Here is a 22,548-nt window from a genome sequence, read left to right as displayed (position 1 = left end):
GAGCTCGGAGGGAGTCCGCCATTCGGCGATGGCGCCAACCCGGAAGTCGTAGAAGTGAAGTTTATAAGGGGGAACGTAATATAAGTGTTGTGTTGTGAAGAAAGTGTCTAAAGAAAGCTTTTCTCTCTTGTGTAGAATACAAAAACTCAAGGTTATCTAGTGAGGCTGAATGTTGCAAGATTCAAGAGAGACAAGAGGAAATACTTGCTCACACATCAAATAGTTAAACTCTGGAACTTCCTACAACAAGATATAGTGATTGCCACCAAACTGGACAGCTTTAAAGGAGGATTAGACACATTAATGGAATATAAGACTATCAATGGCTATTAGTCATGATTGATGTGCAAACTACTTCCACAACTGGAGATGGTATGCCGCTAAAACCCAATTGCTAGAGAACATCAACATGTAGAGAACAGTTCTGCTCATATCTTGCTTGCTGGCTTCCAATAGTCATCTAGTTGGTCACTGTGAGAACAGGATACTGGACTAGATGAACCTTTGGTCTGTTCCAGCAGAGCTTGTATTTTGTCCTTATATTCTTAAGCCTCTTGAGGAACATAGGAAGCTACCAAATCAGACCAGCTCTGTATTGCTGACACTGATTGACAACAACTTTCCAGGATTTAAGGCAGAGATTATTGCTGATCAACAGCCTTTTCATTCTTGAGAGAGAGAGAGAAAGGTTGGGTAAAAATAACTTTAATAAGTGTGTGTTGGAATCAATGTGATGCCATTTTTCTAAAGATATCCACATTATCATTATTATTTAGGATCCATTTTTATGGATCATTGATCCCCCGCAGCCTGCATTGCAGTGTCTCTTTGCTTCAAGAAACCAGGCAGGAGGGGAGAAATGCTTGGTTTATAGTTTGGTTCAAGTTTCTGAGGTATCATCAAGGGAAGCCAATTCCATCTGCTGCATGGCTGGTTGGCTTTTGGTAAATCATGGATAAATTAAGATTTCTAAATGCCATTTCACAGATTACCAGGAAACAAACCTGGGTTTATCATGGTTATACTGTCACACACACTCTCATTTCTGAGTGGCAAGAGACCTCATGCCAGAGCCAACCTTGGTTTTGGTTTCTTTGGAAAAAAGGTCACTGGAAACTGTAGTCCTAAGATAGTGGGTCACTTCAATTTCAATTGATTGCTCACAGTTAGTTACAGATTGATCGCCTTCTTTTCCTCCATTAGGTTTCCAGGGAGGCCCTCTCCAAACCCATAGCTTTAGTTGCAACATGGAGAGCAAGTGAAACTTCTCTGTCTTCGCAGCTCCAGATGCCACAAGCCCAGACTAGCCACTTGACTATTGTACTTCTCCAGCTAGGATGCTGTATGGTCCAGCCAGGTGAGGGGGGTGTCTCCCCTCTGCTTCTAGATGCATCACTGGCTAGATGTTTCTATGACAACACATCTGTATGGCACCCAGAGGTTCCTACCAAATCCATTGTATAAACTGACCCCAATTCCTTTAATCCAGTGTGAGAAAATGTCGTGGTTATTCAAACATCTGTGTTGGTCCTCTAAGTCTTTAGAGGCTTTAGCTTTATTAGTGCTGGATCAGGCCCATCTAGTCCAGCATCTTGTTCTCACAGTGGCCAACCAGATGCCAAGAGGAAACCTGCAAGCAGGACCTGACCACAAAAGCACTCTCCCCTCCTTTGGCTTCCAACAACTGGTATTCAAAAGCATTGCTGCCTCTGACCTAGTGGGTACTAGCCATTGATAGCCTTGTGCCAGTGGCAGGGTAAAATAGGATAATACAGGGACTTCATCTTAGCAATTCCAGGACTCTTTGTGTAGCAGGATATACAGCCCCGTCCTCCCCCACCATCAGCTCTAAAGGGATAATCCGGTTCCCTTGTAAACAAATGTTTCGCATCCCTCAAGACTCATATGCAAAACTGAGCCATAAAAGAAGAAAGAGAAATCTTGATGAGTGAGAATAATCAATCAGCAGAGAGCCTTGATCACTTTCCCCTCCCCAATACTCCTGTTCCCCAATATCTCAATCAGTTTTCCCCTTCTCCCACTCCCTCTATCTCTCTGTGTGTGCAGGTACATTGTATATAGGGGTGGGTATTCTGCTTTGGGATGCGGGTGGTGCTGTGGGTTAAACCACAGAGCCTACGGCTTGTCAATCAGAAGATTGGTGGTTCGAATCCCCATGACAGGGTGAGCTCCCGTTGCTCAGTCCCTGCTCCTGCCAACCTAGCTGTGTAGTGCAAGTAGATAAATAGGTACCGCTCTGGTGGGAAGGTGTTTCCGTGCGCTGCTCTGGTTCGCCAGAAGTGGCTTAGTCATGCTGGCCACATGACCCAGAAGCTGTATGCTGGGTCCCTCGGCCAATAAAGCGAGATGAGTGCCGCAACCCCAGAGTCGTCTGCGACTGGACCTAATGGTCAGGGGTCCCTTTACCTTTATTCTGCTTTTGGGTAGGTTATACTAAATTAAGCCAGCGTGAAAGCCAGCGTGGTGTAGTGGTTAGAGCATCAGAGTAGGACCTGGGATACTATGGTTCTGTTATGAGTTTCTGGGTGCCAGGGTTCAGGAGTGCCAGCTTGGCCCAGTGACTGTGGGTGCCCAGGGCCATGGGTGCCATGCAGCTTGCATGGCCCTGGCACTGAAATTTGTGGGTGCCTGGCCCCTTCATGGACAATGTTGTGGGTGCTCAGGCACCCAGGGCCCCAGGGAGTTGGCACCTATGCCAGGGTTTGTGGGTGCAAGACACCAATAATTCTTGGATCTAGTAAATGTCAGAATTTAATCAATGCTTGGAGAGTTAAACTGGAAATCAGACTCTCTGCTCCCTGTGTTCAAAAGATCACATGAAAGATGGGCCATTAGCGAAGGCTCTGTGCCAGCCAACAAATGGGAAGGCATCAGCTCCCCCCCCACCCCCGAAGCTCTGAGTGCATTAGTTAGAAAACAATTGTATCAGGAGGAAAGTTTAGGATTTCATTTGGCTGTGATGTGATCAACAGGTGTCTGTCTGTTAAACACAGCAAGCCGGGGGGGGGGGGGAGTGGGCAGAATACAATGTGGGCTGCCTGTTTTGAATTGGAGGCTGCAGCAATGGGAGATATGGGACCCTCTTGGGGTGTATGCTGTGTATGCCTCCATCGTAGGCTCAGGTTGTGTGTGTGTGTGTGTAAATCAGCCATATATCATAAAGACACTGCAGTCTCCACTGTGCATCATTTTGAAAGATCCCTGGGTCTAAACCCCTGGAATCTCACACCACTCATGGTATTGTTGTTGTTGTTTAGTCATTTAGTCGTGTCCGACTCTTTGTGACCCCATGGACCAGAGCACGCCAGGCACTTCTGTCTTCCACTGCCTCCCGCAGTTTGGTCAAACTCATGCTGGTAGCTTTGAGAACACTGTCCAACCATCTCATCCTCTGTCATCCCCTTCTCCTTGTGCCCTCAGTCTTTCCCAACATCAGAGTCTTTTCCAGGGAGTCTTCTCTTCTCATGAGATGACCAAAGTACTGGAGCCTCAGCTTCACGATCTGTCCTTCCAGGGAGCACTCAGGGCTGATTTCCTTAAGAATGGAGAGGTTTGATCTTCTTGCAGTCCATGGGACTCTCAAGAGTCTCCTCCAGCACCTTAATTCCATAAATACTCATGGTGTGCAACGGTTCAATTCTCCACTTGGCCATAAAGCTCACTGGATGACCTTGGGCCAGTTGCTGCCTCTCGGACTAACCTACCTCACAAGGATGTTGTTAGGATTGAATGAGGAAGGGGGAGAGCCATGCATGCCACTTTGAGCTCCTTGGATGAAAAGATGGGGTGCAGATTCAATAAATAAACAAGCAAGCAAGTTGTGCTGTCAGCAGAGCCATCGGATTGAATTGACCCCGAGTTAGTCCTGTACATTTCTTTCAGCAGGTCTCCTCTGAGCGGGACTTCCTTGGTCAGCCCAACCATCTAGCTATTTACTGCAGACTTTCCTAAGCCACGGAGGGAGCCAGAAACCAGCCCCCTCAAGCTTCCTCTCCAAATCGTGTCCCTGCCCACCCTACTCCCACACCCCATCTCCTGGCAGCGAAGTTCCTAAAATAGCAAGTCTGCAAGAACATCTTTTAGCACTAGAGCAATGTGAATGGAGGGGAAGCTGTATTACCGATAGAGTTTACCCCTCTTCCCCCTTGCATTTTTGGGGGGCGTGTGCGCGCCTTGCACAGTTGCTTCCACACGCCTTCGCAGCAGCAGCAGCAGCAGCAATGCTTTACAGCACCCACGAGCGAAAGGCGGCAGCGCTTTGCTCTCGCCTCCCCGCCCCTCCCTCCTTCTCCGCGCAGAGCCCTGACATGCTTTCTGCTGACAAATGTTCACCGATGCTGCCGAGGATTTAAGCATGCCGGGCAGCGTCTCTCCAGCTTAGGGGTCCCTGGTTACGCAATGGCTTATCCAAAGCGGCGCAGCGCCACGGTCGCCCAGCGAGCCTGCCGGAGAGTTTGGGACTATTTGGTTTCGGTTACCTCGTCCCCATAAGTCTTACCCTTACCCCGCCGCCTCTGCCGCTTCCCAAGCCTCTCCGCCTACTTTTTTTTTTTTTTTTTTTTTGCTTTTAATCGGCTTTTTTTTCCCTGGGGGAAGGGACTGGTCCCCCCCGCGCTTTTCTTTGGAAAGTATTGAACGAGGTTTGTTGTTGGAGATGGGCGCCTAGATGGATGCATTTGCTGCAGAGCCTACTTTCTTTACGGCGCGGCATCGGGAGAGGTAAGAAGAATTTCTCAAGCTGCTTGCGAGGGTGGATCCTTTTTTCCCTTCTCCTCTCTGCCCCCCCAACCCCCCCCCCCCGCTTCCCTCTTCCGCACCGCTTGTCTTACAAGCCTTGCCGGCTCTGCCATCTAGAGCACTTCGTGAGATCACTCCAGTGAGTCTGCTGGGTTTTTCTTCCCCCGTCCCTTCTCTTCCCCCACCCTCCATCCATCTCTGTCTCTCTCTGTGTTTGTGTGCACAGGGGTGGATACCCCCCCTCCTTTTCTGTTCTCACATGCATACACACATATACACAGAGAAGCTCTGCTAAGGTGAACTTGGAGACTTGCAATGCTCACATGCGTGTGGTACCCTGGGATGCGTTTGGAGCCATATGCCTGCAGGGCTGCTTAGTCGTTCAAAATTGTCTTTGGGAAAAGAAAGGGGGGGAAAGAGCAAGTTTATTCCTTCTCTGTCACACACACACACACACACACACACACCTTCTGCTGTTTTCTCTCGGTTTTTTTTGGGTGCTGTGGATATTACTAAGAAGTCTGAAGGATTCAGTCATTTGGACCTCGCTGAATCAGGGTCCATCTGCCAAGGATTCTTCCTATAAATATATTTTGCATAACTGGTGATCGACTGAGGATTAAAAAAAATATCATTATATTTTCATTTGAAGAAGAGGGGGGGGGGTCAAGGATGCATGGCATAGAAAGAAGAACTAAGTACCTTCCGGAGAATATATTTCCAAACCAGGGATAAATGTGATTCATCAAAGGTAAGAGCCGGGGTGTTTCCTATCAAACTCTCATTGTATATATAACATAACCTTTTCTTTAATGTCTTAGAGAGCATTTGAGGTGGGTTTGAAGGGCATTTGTGGGGAAATGCATAACTTTATTTGTATGTTTCTAAGACCCTTGGTAACAGAGATCTTGCGGAGGGAAATGAGTCTTGTTTTTGCTTTGCTTTTAATAAGGGGAAAAAAGGAGTTCAAAGGAACTGCATGGTGTGTGTCTCTCTTGGAAAAGAAAACTGCTGCTAGAAATCTAAAATAATTTATGCTGGAGTAGATCAAAGATCAAAAAAGGGTTTGGAAAGGGGGAGCAGGAGAAATTACAATATTCTATTAGAACAAGCATTATGGGAAAAGAAGGAAGGAGAAATATGTGGAAACCATCAAGGGATTTAAAAATAAAAATAAAAACCCTCTAAAGCTAAGGAAGAACTTTGCTATGCAGATAAAACTCTGTTCTGTCTGAAAGCATACAGTTCAAGGACAGAGGATCTTCGGAGATGTCATAGAAAGAAATAGAAACTGGAGATATGTGGCAGGAGACCAGGAGAGGCAGCAGGACTGGAAGGGAACACCTGAGATCAGGTGAAATCCCGCTTTGTCTTACAGAGATTCCTGATAATGTAAAGGAATAGGTAAGGAAAAGAGGGTCCCAATGGGATTAAGCAAGTAGAGCTATTGAAAGGTGGGCAAATAAGGAATGGAGACCCACCTTGATTATGCCATATCATGTCACTCCAGCGTCATCAGATGTTTACAGTTCCCTGAAAGAGCTGGGCAGTTGATGTGGAAGTGGTGGCATTTGCATGTAGTATGACAGATCAAAGTGGGCATTCTCTCTTGATCACTTTCTTTGACACTCACATTCCCTAAATATATTAAACTGGTGTTCTAGAACCAAAGTAAGATTAAGAAGAAAGGAGATTCAGGAGATCCTCCAGCAGAAAATTGCTGGGGAGGCTCCACTGTGAACTTTCCAAACCCCTTGCCCATGGATAAATGGGCAGCCACTACATTTGATATGCACTTACACCTACAGAAAAAGGAAATGAGATCATGTAGCAGGACTCTATGTTGTGTGTGGCACACCTAGTGATTTGTTTCTATTTCCTGGAGATGCTAAGGGCCGATCAAAGAGGTGGGGGGTTTCCTCCCATACTCTTTTGTGAGTAACACCACCACTGTATGCAGAGACAGGAGGAAAGACGGACAATCTTGGAAGAAAAGCTTTTCCCTAACGTGCTTCTAAGAATATGTACTGCTGAGTAAACATGCATGTTCTCAGATACACAGTACCAATCACTAGGAAGTCAAAGATCTGGCCCCAATTCGTTCCTCTAGGTTTCATGGATGTGGAGAAGCTATGACACCTCAGGTGTCACTGGGCAGCAAATGTTGATCCTGTTATGGAAATGGTTGTGTGTGCTGGAACCATCACTGGTTTGAGGAAACGGAGAAACACAGCATGGTTGGACATTGCTTTTTCCTATGATGCCTCCCATTTATCCCCACTTTGGTTCTTACCCTGAGTAGAGTTAGCTTGCAGTTGGCACATGCCCAATCTATGTGGTTTGCATCCTCTTGTCAAAACAGAGTGAGGGTGGCTGCAAAGCCCCTTTAGGGTATATGATTTGCTGAAAAAGAGGTTGTGCTTTTTTGGGGGGATGGACTCTGTCCAAATATACCTTCATAACCTTTGGGAACTGGCATCTTCTGCAGCATGGTGTGTATTTTGAGACCGTCTTCTCTGCAATGTGACTGTGATGAAATAAATAACATTCAGGACGCAGTTCTTATTTCTGGCTGATTAACATTGTAGGTGGAGTGCCTTGTTTCCAGGATCTCGCCTAGGCAGTTTCATATCTGCAGACAGTCATAAAACCACGGTTCACTGTGAGCCCTGGTTCTGCTCCTCTTCCTCTCAGCCTGCCTGCTTCCTCTCCACTGTTGCTGCTGCCATTTGACAACACTTGTTTATATTGAAATGTGGAATATAATCACTTAGTTTTCCCTTCTCTCCTCCTCCTCCTCCCCCTACTCTTCAGAAAATGTAAACAGCCCACTTAGCATTTCTATGGCAGCCTCTGTGTGTCCCTTTCTGCATGGTGGGATAGGAGCTGACAGCTCCCTGACAGTCCTTTGCAAGTCATCTCACTCTGTCTCTTTCACCACAGCCCTCAATCCATCGACTGGTGTTTGAAATGTGGCAGTCATGTCTGCTTTGGGCATGCATGTATAGAGATGCTTGTTCTGGAATAGGGATATTGCTATTTTCCTGGGCACAAGGACACTGTCATATGTGGAAAGGGGCTGGGGCGAAGCTTTGTTAGATGCAGGTGGCATTTCCTCCTCTCTCTGAGCTTCTAGCCAATAGACTGGAGTGAAAAATAATGCTTTTGAGCACTTTTTCCTTTTCAGAAGAGAGGGGGACATTTTGGAGGAAAGAAAGGCGAGACTCATCTATGCTCCTGTCTCTGTACTTCACCCCAAACCTCTCAGCAATACTTGCAAAGACAGAAACCAAGTTCTGCTTTCCCTTCATCCAGTCATAAACAAGAGACTTCTGGGTAAAGATTCCTAACTCAGAACCTCTTTGTTGGAGACTCATAGGGCTCTGAGCTTAACGCTTCCCCTCTTCCCAAACTGGTATTTGTGATCTGTGGTTCAACCTAACTTATATTTTACTTGTATTTTACACCCCTAAGGTACACTAGTTTGAAGAGGCATATAAATAAACAATCAAATCATCTATCAGGTGCCAAATTGAAAGGTTGTCAAGTACAGGAAAGTTTTGTATCATTCTAGAACCAATTAAAATTGAGCTAAGAGCCATGAAACTAGACTTGTCTTGTATTAAAAGAACCGTGAAACTAGGTTTGTGGCCAATAAATCACAAAAAAGCAAAAAGAGAGAGAGAATATTTCAGGACTACCATATTCATAACCTGCTTGTACAATTGTAGTAAACATACGAATATCGGCTGTTCTTGAGACAAATTCACTGGTTTAGGAAGGAAGTGTGCTTGTGTATGTGCATTTACATCAATAATCATTTCATATCCTTATGATGTTTGTATATTTGCCAGATGTTAGTCCTTTCACCATAAATCTTATAATACAACTTTTTCCTCTAATTAATTAGTGCCCATCTTTAAGACTACAATACCATGATGCAGTGTGATTGTAAGCATACAACTAGCATAGATTATACCAAACAATTTGGAACGTGTGTGTTTCTGGCAGCTTGAAAGCTATACCTTCATGAACCAGAGATCTCTGGTTGGTTCTATGGTTACTGAAAGATCTAAAGAAGTGTCTGGATTTTCGGCACCCACAATCCAGACCTAGAACATGTTCACATGGGAGTTACTTGTGCTAGTGGTTAATTACTGTAAAACACAGATGAAAGTGTGGAAAGTAGGGAAAGCTGTGGCAGATGAGGAAAGTGATAACCTGTTCATTGAAGTTCATTGCATCTTTTTTTCTGTGTCTAGTGTGTTATACTGGCATCCTCTGAATGCAACAGGGATACCACAGAATGGCCCATATAAGCAAACAATGGGTAGCTTTCTTCTTGCACTTACAAATTAGATCATTTCCCCCCCTAGTGCTTAAGAGACTACTGGGAACTCAGATTATGAGAGCATGTTTATATCATCAAACTCTAAGGGCTTATTAAAAACTATGTCAATTTGTTAAAGTCCCTAGATGATAGTAATGGAACATGGCAAACATTAATAAGTAGAAATGTGATTGGAGAGGCTGTCTAAGGAAGATTGGTACCCAAGGCCCAATCCTTATCATGGGCCAAACTTGGCAGGTGGACAGACCCACCTACCTGTCAATCACATCACATCAGTATGACACCACATGATTGACGGGTGGGTTTGGCTGCCCACCTGTCAAATGCAGAGCTTTGCAGATCTCTCCCCACTTTAAAGTCCTGGTCTCAGAGCTCTAAAAGGGGAGTGTTGGGAGGTTTGCAAAGGCTTTAAAACAGCCCTCATGATCCCATATCAGCCTGAGACATGAGTATGGGGCTGTTTTAAGGGCTTCTGCAATCTGTTAAATGAAAAAGAGTGGGATCAGCTGCACAGTTTTTGAGAAGTGCTTTAAAGCAACCCCCAGCACTCCCATTTCAGCTGAAATGGGGGCTGCCTTACATTACTCCCCAAAAGTGCTATTTGAAGCAGCTCCTATCAGCAGCCTGCCACTGCCACCCGACTGACTGCAGAAGAAGCACACAATCTGCTTCAAACAGTGTTTTTGAGAAGTACTTTAATCCCCACTCATCAGCTGATGAGTGGAGATTAAATCCTACTGCCTTGGCTGTGCGATCCTGTTCCCTGCTGGCAGCAGGGCATGCAGCCAATGCAGGATTTAACCTTGTACTCCTGCCCATCAGCTGACATCACTGGGGATGTCAGCTGCTGCGTGGGTGGGTATGGTTTGGGGAAAATCCCCTTGTAGGCCGAACCATTCCCCCTGGCCTGCTGGCATCTTCCAAGGTTGGCCTGCAGGCTGGTAATTCTCTGCTTCAGTATAAGGAATCACCTGTAGAGTGAATGTCCAGCCTTTCCTTATAGAACAAAAAATAAAAATATACCAAAACCATGTACCAATCTCTCTCTCCCTCTCTCTCCCCCACCCTCTCTCTCTTACACACACACTCCATTATATCATGCCACTAAAATGATGGCATAGCTCATAAATGTTGTTGAAGAGGATGCAAAAAGCTCTTAAGGATAATTTAATTAATCTCAGGCTATTTTGATTCTGTTACAATTTTATTAGTATTATGGGAATAAAAAGCCTTCCAGTGAATACGTACAACTAATACTGAGTTTATTCATGGTAGCAAAACTGATCATCACCTGACTGAGAAAAAGTTCCTTATTCACAGAATGTTGCTTGGTAGTGTTGCTGTCACAATCAGGACTGGCCCTTCTATGAGGCAGAATGAGGCAGCTGCCTCAGACAGCAAATTCTGAGGGGTAGAAATGGGCTAGAAATGTGTGCTGTGTGGTCTGCCCTGCAGCCTTTAAGCTGGCTTCCTGCCCTCAAGTGAGGTGGAGACACTGTTCCATCACCACTAATCAAGTAGGATCCAACTATCAGGCTAGTCGGATTTGGTGTACAGAATGGGGAATGCGCCATCCAGTCCTTTGTCTCAGACAGAAAAATGGCTTGAGCTGTTGCTGGCAAACATTGAACAAAATTTTGATGTCAATCTTTACCATTGCAGCTGAAAAGGGTTCAAATCATCTGCCCCCAAGGGCACCCAAGAACGACTCCCATCCTTCAAGCTATGTCTTTGAATGCAAGCAGAACTGAACCCAGGGAAACTTACTGCCGACTGAACATGCATAAGATTGGGCTTGGACTCTGTGATCCCTTGAGGCACCTGCTATTTTGCTTTCTCCAGATTTCCCACCATTTCTTAAAAAAACAGGCTCCCATTCCCACCCCCTTGTTCCTGATGTAAATCTCCACTCACCCCTTGTTCCCTGGTGAGGGCCCCCCCAATGTGTGGTGTGTCTCAGGAGCCCTGGGTACAACCATTAGACAGGGACAAATGTGCCTCATGCCTTATCTAGAGAAGAGATTGTGAGACTTCCCCTGGCAGGAGTGAGAGGATGCTGGCCAACTGTGGTCATTTGGAGTAAACCTTGGTGGCCCCCTTGAAAGACTGCTGGCATTTTCCAAGCAACCTCTGGTTTCAGTGTGGCATTCCTCTCTCCCATGGGGTGAAGCTAGTGGCATTTTCATGGGCTGAGTAAAATATTTGGGGTTGCCCCATGATTGAACATTGGAACACATTCCCGCTCCCAACACACCTATTCGACACTTCTCCTTAAGAATGTGGGTGCAACGTTTTCTGATTCGGCTATTCTGACAATTTACCACCACAACTAAACGGCAGGTAGTGATGGCTGGTGAACACCTGGAGTCAGCTTTTGGGAGGAGGCTACTTAGACAACCTACCTCCACTTGTTGACTGGCTTGTTGGGCATTGATTGGTGCATTTGATTGGAGGTTTTATCTTTTGAAACATTGACCAGCAGAGGTGGGGTGAAGTAAACAGGTGTCCTCTGCTCAGCTTTAAGATGAGCTGTCAGTGAAAGCTTTCATCAAGCGTCTGGTGCCGAGCTTGGACCCAGTATGAGGAAACAGGAGTTTAGTCCTATTTGTATATTCAGCTTATAGTTGCATTTAGGGAAGATTCTTGATGGGTCAGGTAAATAAAAGTTGTGATGATTTAACTCCCAAAGTCCTGTATTGTGCATTTGGTGACAATCCCCAGGGAATGTTAGCAGTGGTTAAATTGCCCCATTCTCTGCATTGTAATACACACAGAGAATTGTGTAATTGGAAGGGACCTGAGGCTCATCTAGTCTAATTCTCTGCAATGCAGGATTATGCAGCTGTCCCTTACCAGGATTGAACCTGCAACCTTGGCGTTATCAGCACCATGCTCCAACCAATTAAACAATCCAGGCAGTTCATAGTATTGATGATGATGCTTGGTGGCAGCATTGGGATGACCTGCTGTGATGTCACAGAGAGGCAAGATCAGCAGAATGGTCCCTGTTGGATGAGCTGTACTGACTTCAAGGATGTCATGCTGCCATTGGGTGAGCTGCTCATAATATGAGGATATTCAGACATAAGTAAGAATTGATAGTAAATGGATAGTAATAACAGGGTGTTGGTGAAGGAGAATTGGTGGAGAAAGTGTTCCAGAGGAAGAGAATGAGAGAAGACCATAAAGGGGATGGGCCGAGAAGGGAAAAGACCTGGGAAACTAGGACAGAAAGTAGTAAATAATAGACATACACCTAGCTGGGAAGAGGGATGACACTTTCTGAAAATCTTGGTATCAAGCTTGTTCACACTGGTTCCCCCCCTAATTCTCGCCTCGCACCTTGAGAGCCAGTGTGGTGTAGTGGTTAAGAGCGGTAGTCTCGTAATCTGGTGAACCAGGTTCGCGTCTCCGCTCCTCCACTTGCAGCTGCTGGGTGACCTTGGGCCAGTCACACTTCTCTGAAGTCTCTCAGCCCCACTCACCTCACAGAGTGTTTGTTGTGGGGGAGGAAGGGAAAGGAGAATGTTAGCCGCTTTGAGACTCCTGAAGGGGAGTGAAAGGCGGGATATCAAATCCAAACTCTTCTTCTTCTTCTTAATCTCAGTGTCCCCATTCGGCTTAAAATATGAACAATCCTTGCCCATTACATGTATAATACTGTAAGAATATTATATGCATTTACACTCCTAGTTTCCTAGAGTAACAAGCGTATAAACAGATACCACAATGCATTTACCTATATAAAAAAGATGCATATATTTATATACATGTGGAATTTTGTGCCAGAAGTGCAGTCCCATATGCAGCTTGACTCTTTCATACATATTATGTGCATAAGATATGTATTTCATTCTGTATCATTTTGCATATATTTAGCCGGGCTTTTAAAAAATGCTCAAGTGAACACAAATGGACACTTGACACAAGGGTCATTTTGATCCAGCAAAATTTGATCAGGCTACAACCACCCCAAATCCATGTATAGCCCACTTAAAATGGATTTCCCTTCCACCCCTAGCTATGAATTACAGAGGCGAGGAACTGCATCTTGATGCAGAGCAACCAGCCAAATCGATGGATTTAGGCTCCAAGTGTTAAATTACGGGTGGTCTATCTGGAAAGAAGAGCTTTGTACTGGCATTGGATTCTTTTTGTACAGTTTTGTAATGGGAGATCTGATACAAATGAAGTGGGTGCTCTATGCTTTTTATAATCTGCATCTAAAATATTTTGTTACAATCACTTTAAGGCATGTTGTAGCAATGGGGTGCGTGTGTGTGTGTATGTGTAATCCCATTTGCAATAGTACTACAAAGCTCTTACCATTGTCCCAGCTGTTGCTCTTGATCCCACCCCATCTCCAGATTGGAAAGGAGGGGGGGTTGTCACTGGTTTTTTGTTTTTGTTTTTTTACTTCAGAGTATAATAACCTGAATTACCTTCAACTTGGAAGGCTGCCAATGCCCTGCATGGCAGAAGCAGATATAAACATGTCACTAAACAGCCCACAAAGATGCTGTATGGGATACTGAAAACATGCCATTTAGAGATGAGGCTGCTAAATTTCTGTTTGATTTGTTTTCTCCCCCCTGCCCCCCTCCACTTTCTTGTTAGTTTTATTCCGGAGGGAGATTTGGGAGGAGTTTTAATAACAATAATTCTGTGGCCTTATCTGCCTGTCCTACATTTGTTTGATTTCCTTTGCTGCAGTGAAATAAAGTCTTTGACATCTCTGTAGATCCGCCCTGTGCAAAAGAGTGGTCACTTCCTATGGCTTGAAATAAGGGGTGAGGAACCTTTGGCAGCCTGAGAGCCGTAATCCATTCATAGCAATCTTTTGAGGGCTTCACGATAGCGGTGGGAAGAGCCAGAGGCAAAAGAGAGCTGGCAACAAATGTAAATTTTGCCTTTGTACAGGAGGCTTGTTTACACACCCAACCCTCTCTATCCTCCATCCTGATAAGCCAGAGACATTACCAGAGTACAATGACACAGTCCAGCCAGGAAAAAACAACACTGGCAGGGCCAGTGGCTCAAGGAGAATTCTGAGGACCAGAGAGAGAAGCCTTGAGAGCCACATTCATCCTCTGTTTCTTAGGTTCTCCACCTCTGCTGTAAATGCCACAACTTCTAAATGCATGTGGCTCCTGGAAGGTTTTCCTGAAAAGCTTCCTGGCTTCTATCTGTTTCCTTCTGGCTGATGAAGGTATCCAAATGCATTTCATTTTAGATTTTTTGGGGGGTAGGGGTAGGGAATGTTTCTTACTCCAGTGCATCTCATCTCTGAACCTACCTTAGAATGTTACACCTCCACAGAATACCCATGGAAAGCTGTCTCACTGGTCCATCCAGCTCTGGTTTATCTACAGAGACTGGCAGTGACTCTCCACGTTACCTGACTGGGGATGTTCCCTACCTTACCTGGGAATGCTGGAGGTTAAACTTGGGAGCTTTTGCCTGCAAAACAGATTCCCTACCACTGAACTAAGGCCCTTCCGTGAGCACTATGTATCTCTGTAGTGTTGCTTCATTTGCTGTGGCAACTCTCTGTTAAATAGGAACTGTGATTCTGAATTTAGCAGTGGTAGAGATTGAAGGATTTGGATTAATATAAAGGTGTTGAAAGGCCAGCTGGGGTAGGTATTTTACAAAGAGCTGGCCTCTAATCCTACTGGCAGGTGTTGTGATGTCAGAAAGGTTGTGTTAAACTGGGTAAGATAAGGAGACAGGTCCTGGAATAGCCAACAAATCCCAGGGCTTAGATTCTGGTTGGATGCAAGATAAGAGGCTGGACTAGTGCATCTCAGTCCATGCCAGCCTCTGGGGCTCAGAAGTAAAACAAGGTGGATTAAGGAGGAGGTCAACTAAGAGTAAATGAATAGCAAGTTGTTCCTTTCTTTTTCACTTGGCATTATAACACTTCAAAAGACAGATAGAAAACATATGTTGAAAGTGGATAAGGTTCTTCCTCTGGTCTCAGTAGTTACATCAGTGAAGGAAAATAATAATAATAATAATAATAATAATAATAATAATAATAATAATAATAAAAAATAATTTTTATTTATACCCCGCCCTCCCCAGCCAAGACCAGGCTCAGGGCGGCTAACAAGCAATAATAAAAACAAGTTGAATGTATACAACTTAAAAACAAGATTAAAACACAACATTAAAATATTGAAACATTAAAATATTAAATGCAGCCTCCATGCTGAAAAGGCCCTGGCTCTGGTTGAAGCTAATCTAACTTCCTTAGGGCCTGGGACCACTAGGGTGTTGCTATTTATGGACCTTGACGCTCTCCGTGGGGCATACTGGGAGAGGCGGTCCCGTAGGTATGAGGGTCCTAGGCCGTGAAAAGACATTTCTATCAGGGTTGAAAATGACATTTCTCTTAGGGCTGGAAATGACACATTCTAAATTATAAGGAGAGGCTGCAAGGCTTGATGGTGGTGGTGCTGTGGAATTTCACTGTATCCTCGGATTCTGGTGCAATTATATGTGCTACAATAGAGACTACAAAGATCAGCACTGGACTCTCTCTGCGAAAGTGAGGTTTACAAGGAGCTTGACTCTGCATCTAGTGCATCAAGAAGATGGGAGAAATACAGGTGGACATTTCTAGCTTTTCACTTGTCACAGCTTGTACCAATAGTCCACTGGGAGGAAGAGCTCAAGATGGAACCAGGCAGGTGTATCTCTGCTGATGTATCCCTCTGATCAGGGATATCTGTGCAACATAGTTCATATCAACACAACACAAGCATAACCCATAGAGTCTTCTGCTTACATCTATTGGAAGACCTGTCTTCAGGTGTTAGTGTTGCTGTGTTACTCAACGTGGATGTGGGGGCCCCAACCTTCATGCAAACAGTGTGACCAACAGCAGTGATGGAGCCTTCACACATACAGCTGTGCACCATATCCTTAGATCTAAGAACCATCACATCTCCATCTTGTCACAATTGAGCTTCAGTTTCATCAACCATGAGCTGCCACAACCCAGCCCTAGTTTCAGACACCATTTCAGCATTTCCATAGCTTCTCTCAGGGGTTTTTTCCCAGCAGGAACTCACCAGAACTCAGTTCCAGCACCTCTTAGGTGGGCACCATTGCTGTTATAACAGAACAAGGAAGGCATTCACAGTGAGTTCTGGCACCTCTTTTGTTCCTAGAAAAGGCACTGGCTTCACTTGACTCGGATGAAAAGGGAAAATGGATCTGGGGGTCACCAGCATGCTGGTGACAGCTCAGCCCCAGTCTATCAGCTTCATATATTTTTTCAGCCAATGCTTTGATCCTTCCTCCTGGTATTCATGTGCATATTTATACTGTATACTGCCAGCTTAGAAATTACCACACTGCTAAGTCTATTACTGTGGTGTTGCCACAAGTGTGCACCCCTCACTCCCACCACATACCACCTATAAAATGGGATGTGTGGGAAAATAATGACCTACCTGTCCTTTAAAGAAAGCCTGCTCTGGAAATGGTCCAACTTCTGCCACAAATAGTGGTTCTAGAGTTGATTATAGTCAAAGTTGAACACCACCCCATCCCAAGTTTTGCAGGAGGTTCTTGTAGGCTTGCAGGCCTCTGAAGTTTAAATTCTGTCCTCAGATGAGACACAGCTTTCTCATCTGAGTCATATGAAGATGCTTTACTCTGTTACCTTGCTCACATCACCTGCACCAGACGGATACACTACAACACTTGAAAACAACAAGATGTTCTTCTGGTGTTTTGTTCCCCTGTACGTGTGATGTTGAAAAACAACTTTAGCAGGTAGCAGCAGTGTGTGAGTGTGCTGCACATTCTCTGTGGTGTGACAGATATTCAATCAGCTTGCTAACTGAAACAGCTCCATAAGATGTCCTTATTACACTGAACAAAATTGGCAATGCACACAAGCACAAAAGATAGGGATATTGTTATATCCAGTGCTTTTTTCAGGGGCTATTCAAGGGTTTGCAGTACCGGCACCTCTTTTTTCTTTTCTTCTTTTTGGTTAAAAAGTGTGACACATACATGGTGAGTAGGTTTTAAAAAAGGTAAAGGACCCCTAGATGATTAAGTCCAGTCAAAGGCAACTATGAGGTTGTGGCACTCATCTCATTTTCAGGCTGAGGGAGCTGTTGTTTGTCCACAGACAGCTTTCTGGGTCATGTGGCCAGCATGACTAAACCACTTCTGGCACAATGGAACACCGTGATGGAAACCAGAGTGCACGGAAACTCTGTTTACCTTCCCACTGCAGTGGTACCTATTTATCTACATGCACTGTCATGCTTTTGAACTGCTAGGTTGGCAGGAGCTGGGACAGAGCAATGGGAGCTCACCCCGTCATGGAGATTCAAACCACCGACCTTCTGATTGGCAAGCCCAAGAGGCTCAGTGGTTTAGACCACAGCCACTCATCCATGGTGAATACCAGTACTTATTTTTCTAGGAAAAAAGCACTGGTTATATCTTATATATCATGCTTCCCTCTGCAGTTTGTTTTCCCCAACCCCTTCAAGTGAATGTCTTCAACCCTTAGCAATGGCAAAAGGTGGGGTGAGGTGGAGGCTCTGACCTCCCAGCAGGTGAGATGCTCTTGCTTAGCAGGGGAGGAAAAGGGAAAGCAGTGGCAAAGCTGGCATGGTGGAAATCCGACAGCAGAGCCAATCTGGCACACCTCTTCCACCACCCCAGCAACCTTGCCCCCCTCCCAGTAAGAAGCAGTGACTCATCTGTCAGGTCAGGTACATGCCTCAGCCCCACCACTCAGTTCGCTACTGACCGTCAGAAATTAAAGCAAAGCCCTCAAAATAAGGTTAATAAGGAACTGATTTCCTTCATGCTTTCCACCAGCCAGGAGAACGCTACTTATAGGACAAGACACGGCCTGAAATATTGTCAGAATCACTATAATATTGTTAGTCAGCCTCAAACACTGACCTGGACTAAGCCGAATATCTGCCCTCATGGGATCATAAGGAAATGGAGTGAAAATGAAACTGCCAACATTGCAATGGCTTTGCACAAAATCCATAGTGCGGCCACACTTGGAATACTGTTTGCATTTCTGATTTCTGCATTGGAAAAATGATACTGTTCCAATGGAAGAGGCGTGGAAATAGGCAATCAAAATGATTGAGGAGCTGGGGCAATTCCCCTTTGAGGAAAGCGTATAATGCATGGGGCTTTTTAATATTTGTATCAGTGCTTTGTTTCCTAGGAAGGAAAAAAAATGATGCCAGTTGCCCTCTGAGCAGTTGCCCTTGGGTGTAAAATTTCCTCAGGGCCAGGAAAAACAATTACATGTTTTACTAGAACTTCATTAAGATCTTGGTATATAGTTATCACATGATGCATGATAATTAAATAACTTGCTGCAACACTGTACCTTTCTCAGCACCTGACAGTACATGCCTATTTTCACTACAGGGTCGTACTTCTGGGACATGGGCTCACGTCTCCTTCTCTAAGCTGGGCAAGCGCTTTCTGGAATTGGGAGAGGAGATGTGATGCTCTGATGGGGTCCAAGAACACCCTAGCCACCTTCCCAAAGCCAGGAGGACTCCAGGAAGCAACTTTTATATGCAACTTTTAAAACATCTCTAAAGGCAGCCCTGACTAGGGAAGTTTTTAATGTTTGATGTTTTATTATGCTTTTATGTTTGTTGGAAGCCACCCAGAGTGGCTGGGGCAACTGGGGTGAAGCAGTTGTCAGTTTTCAGGGTGCCATTTCCCAGTAGCTCCAGGGCTCCTGTAGGCAGCAGGTGACAAAGAGATGTGGTTCTAACTCAGTCAAGGAATCATGGACTGTAGAGGCTCCATGTCCACTGATGGTTCCTAATAATAGATGAACAAGCCTGGACAAATGGGTTGCCCTCATCAGAGAGACTAGAATGCAAGGAATATTAAAAGATTTGCTCTCCTACAGAATCACCCAGTCAAGAGAAGGCTGTAGCCCTCTCATCCAGGCTACCCATTGGCATTGGCCTGAAATCTATAAATGTGATCCTCAGAAAGTATAACATTTGGTCTGCTTAAAAAAAAAAAAAAAAAAAAAAAAGCAAGGGGGAAAATGAGCAGGTGTCTATGTAACAAAGAAATGACTCAGGCTGAATTGACAAAAATAAATTACACAAATGCTATTGGATTTGCTAGGTCTTCAAAACAACTGGTGGCTGGCATTTTGTGAAAGCAATCTCACATGTAAAGGAAATAGGCTACTGCTTCCTGATATTTACTGTATATTGGTGGGGGCGTTTTAATCACAGTACAGCACTGATTCCTAGTTCTTAAGGTTCAGACTTACCTTTGCCTTTGTAGTCATGTCTAAGGACTGCAAGTTTTCTATAACCCAGGTAGAAGTATGTTTCTGGAATTGGACATTGACTTGGTTGTGAGCTCAGCTAGAATCAAGAGGATTTCAAAATGTTTACAATGGGATACCCAATTTCAAAGTAGCGGGGGGGGGGTAGATATCTCTCACTGTAGGGACATTACGATATCACACTGGAAAAAAATGTGTGAGGGTGGGCCATGGTGTTGCACAGGCTATCCCTGCCAACATTGACACATGGTCACCCCTACCCACAACTTAAGTGTATTTAGTCAGTGTGTGAAGCAGCCTGAGGTAAATGCCAACATGTGTACATAGACCTCCTCAACATGATTGCCCCGCACAATGTTAGAATACTTTTTATATATATTATATACAAAGGCTATCCACATGTGTCAAAAGGAGAAGGCATGGTTGATGGACACACTTGGTGTCATCTGAACCCCAGTTGTGAAAAATCATTTGTTTGTTAATGTCCAAATTTTCACAAGCTTCTATTATGAGTTCCTTCTCATGGGAGTCATGGGAGCCAACTCCTAGGGACCAAGGTCCCCTCAGCCCCTCCTCATAAAATATTTGAGGGGGACGGGTTCCCCCAAAGTTGATGGACATTACCATTCAAACAGTGTGTGTATGCACCAGATCTTGTGATCAGTTATGGAGGCGGGACTTACCCCCCCCCCCCATTTTATCCATGTTGACACTGCTTATAGGAGCCTACTTTTTTCACCATTCTCTGCAGGAGAACTGTGCATGTGAGTTCCTGCCTTAGACACTGCAGAAGTCTGACACAAGGAAGTGTCAGTCATTTCCACTTCCTCACTATGCCTCCTGCCCCTTTCTGCAATGTCTGAAGTTGCCCATAGGCAAGGAAGTTTGATGTCACTTCACATGAAATGCACATTGACAAGCTATTCCCCAGTTCAGCTTCCCAGAGCACCTGCTGTCATTCTACAGTACTATAAAAAACCCTGGTTTTCAGTTATTTAGGTAAAAGATAGTTCTGATTACGATAAAAATGGATTGATTTCTGCACTCTGATTGAGACGCTTGTATACATTAAGTTTAATATGCTATCTATGCTTTAACATTGGTCACATTCAAATGCATGAATCCCCAAACGCATTTAAACGTGGTAGTCTAATGAGAAAAACTCATGTGCCATGCATGTGCCCATGTTAACTCTTTGACATGGCTGTGACTTATTTTATTCCAGAATCTGTTGCTGGTTTTGTTTTATCCCAGCTGTTTGTGAAGCTCACATGCAAGGAAGGCACTAATTGCTTCACCTAACTCTTATTGGCAAAGGTATCCATGTCCTTTACAGGTTCGCTTTTATTTCTCTTCCCCTTTCATTCCCCTTCACCACTTCAAATCAATGAATGGAATGATTACAGCACCTATTAATACTTTCCCCTCCCCTTCACCACAAAGGAAGTTTGTCATTTTAATTTGGTTAATTTTTAGCAAGAACAAAAGAATCCTGTCCTGAGGACACTAGCAACACAACCACATAGTAATAATAAATGTGACCCTTTCGGAACTTGTCTATTTGCTGGTTATAACTTGTACAGTGGTACCTCGGGTTACGTACGCTTCAGGTTACGTAACCCAGGTTATGCTAACTCAGAAATAGTACCTCGGGTTAAGAACTGTGCTTCAGGATGAGAACAGAAATTGTGCTCCGGCGGCGCGGCGGCAGCAGGAGGCCCCATTAGCTAAAGTGGTGCTTCAGGTTAAGAACAGTTTCAGGTTAAGAACAGACCTCTGGAACGAATTAAGTTATTAACCCAAGGTACCACTTTACAATGAGCTGATGATGAGATTATGTACATATGCATCTGGTTTATGAGCAGGCAGTACTGGCATCAGCACACAGCACCCTGAAGTAGAGATGGGGTAGAAATTCATACAGTTTGAATTTAGTTTGCACCTCCCAAACCAGTATGCTACTAGCTACCTCTGCTGTCAGAGGCATTATGTATCTGAATATTGTTCGCTGGCAATTTCAATGCTATTGTGCTCATGTCCTGCTTGCAGGCTTCCCATAGGCATCTGGTTGACCACTGTAAGAACACGATATGAGACTAGATAGTCTGATCCAACAGCAGGCTCTTTTTGTGTTCTTCTTTTAATAGTACCTTGAGGGACGCAGGTGGTACTGTGATCTAAACCACTGAGGCTCTTGGGCTTGCCTATCAGAAGGTCGGCGGTTCAAATCCCTGCGATGGGGTGAGCTCCTGTTGCTCTGTCCCAGCTCCTGCCATCCTGGCAGTTTGAAAGCATGCCAGTGCAAGTAGATAAATAGGTACCACTGCAGCAGGAAGGTAAACGGCGTTTCCGTGTGCTCTGGCACTTGTTGCGCCAGAAGCGGTTCAGTCATGCTGGCCACATGACCCGGAAAGCTGTCTGTGGACAAACGCTGACTCCCTCGGCCTGAAAGCGAGATGAGCACTGCAACCCCATAGTAGCCTTTGATTGGACTTAACTGTCCAGGGGTCCTTTACTTTTACTAATAGTGCCTTGTTTAGAAGAACTAAGACTGGATGTCAAGAGTCTCAACAATCTCTTCTATGATAGCTATCTTATTTGTCCGCACCTTTCTATTATATTGAACCGGGGTTTTTAATAGATTTCGCCAACTCTAATAGTAGCTTTGGTTATTTAGAGGCAGCAATTTTAATTGCTTTCTTAATACCATATGGCGCAGAGCTGCGAGACTGCAGTGGGCGTTTTGCCTGTATCAATCAAAATACATATTGCTCTCCTCTATCTCCAGTGATTATAAGGTCTTCTATAAATATTAGCTATAAATACCATTACATCTAAATCGTGTTTGTATTGATCTGCTGGAGAGAAAAGCAAAACAGGCCAAGCCTCAAGTTGCTTCTTTTGCCTAAATACAAATTGCTTGCCCAGAGAAAAATCCAAGTTATCCTCCAGGTTGGTGTTCTGGCTCAAGTGTAGATTTGCAGGTGCATGTACTTGGAGGGTCATGGCCTGCAGCATTAAAAGGAAAAACAGTTTTTGCAGGAAATCAATAGCCCTGGCAACCAAGAACAAGTTGCTGAGCTCTTGTGCCTGCAGAATGGAATCCAAAGCT

At 44.7% G+C, this 22,548-nt stretch overlaps 1 protein-coding gene across 5 annotated transcripts in view; it reads left to right on the top strand.

The window, feature by feature from the left end:
* The first annotated feature begins 4,112 nt into the window (after window positions 1-4,112).
* LRFN2 (leucine rich repeat and fibronectin type III domain containing 2) overlaps window positions 4,113-22,548 on the top strand; it is a 267,352-nt gene continuing 248,916 nt past the window's right edge. For 2 of the 5 annotated variants that reach the window (XM_081854161.1, XM_081854164.1), the window contains exon 1: window positions 4,113-4,740. The gene's annotated coding sequence lies outside the window, so the exon portion shown is untranslated. The other 3 variants (XM_081854162.1, XM_081854163.1, XM_081854165.1) reach the window with 2 other exon arrangements.

Source organism: Podarcis erhardii, assembly GCF_964252035.2.
Source record: "Podarcis erhardii genome assembly, chromosome: 3".
Lineage (NCBI taxonomy): Eukaryota > Metazoa > Chordata > Lepidosauria > Squamata > Lacertidae > Podarcis > Podarcis erhardii.
The sequence above is the reverse complement of the archived record's forward strand: the minus strand, read 5'-3'. Positions and strand labels throughout refer to the sequence as shown.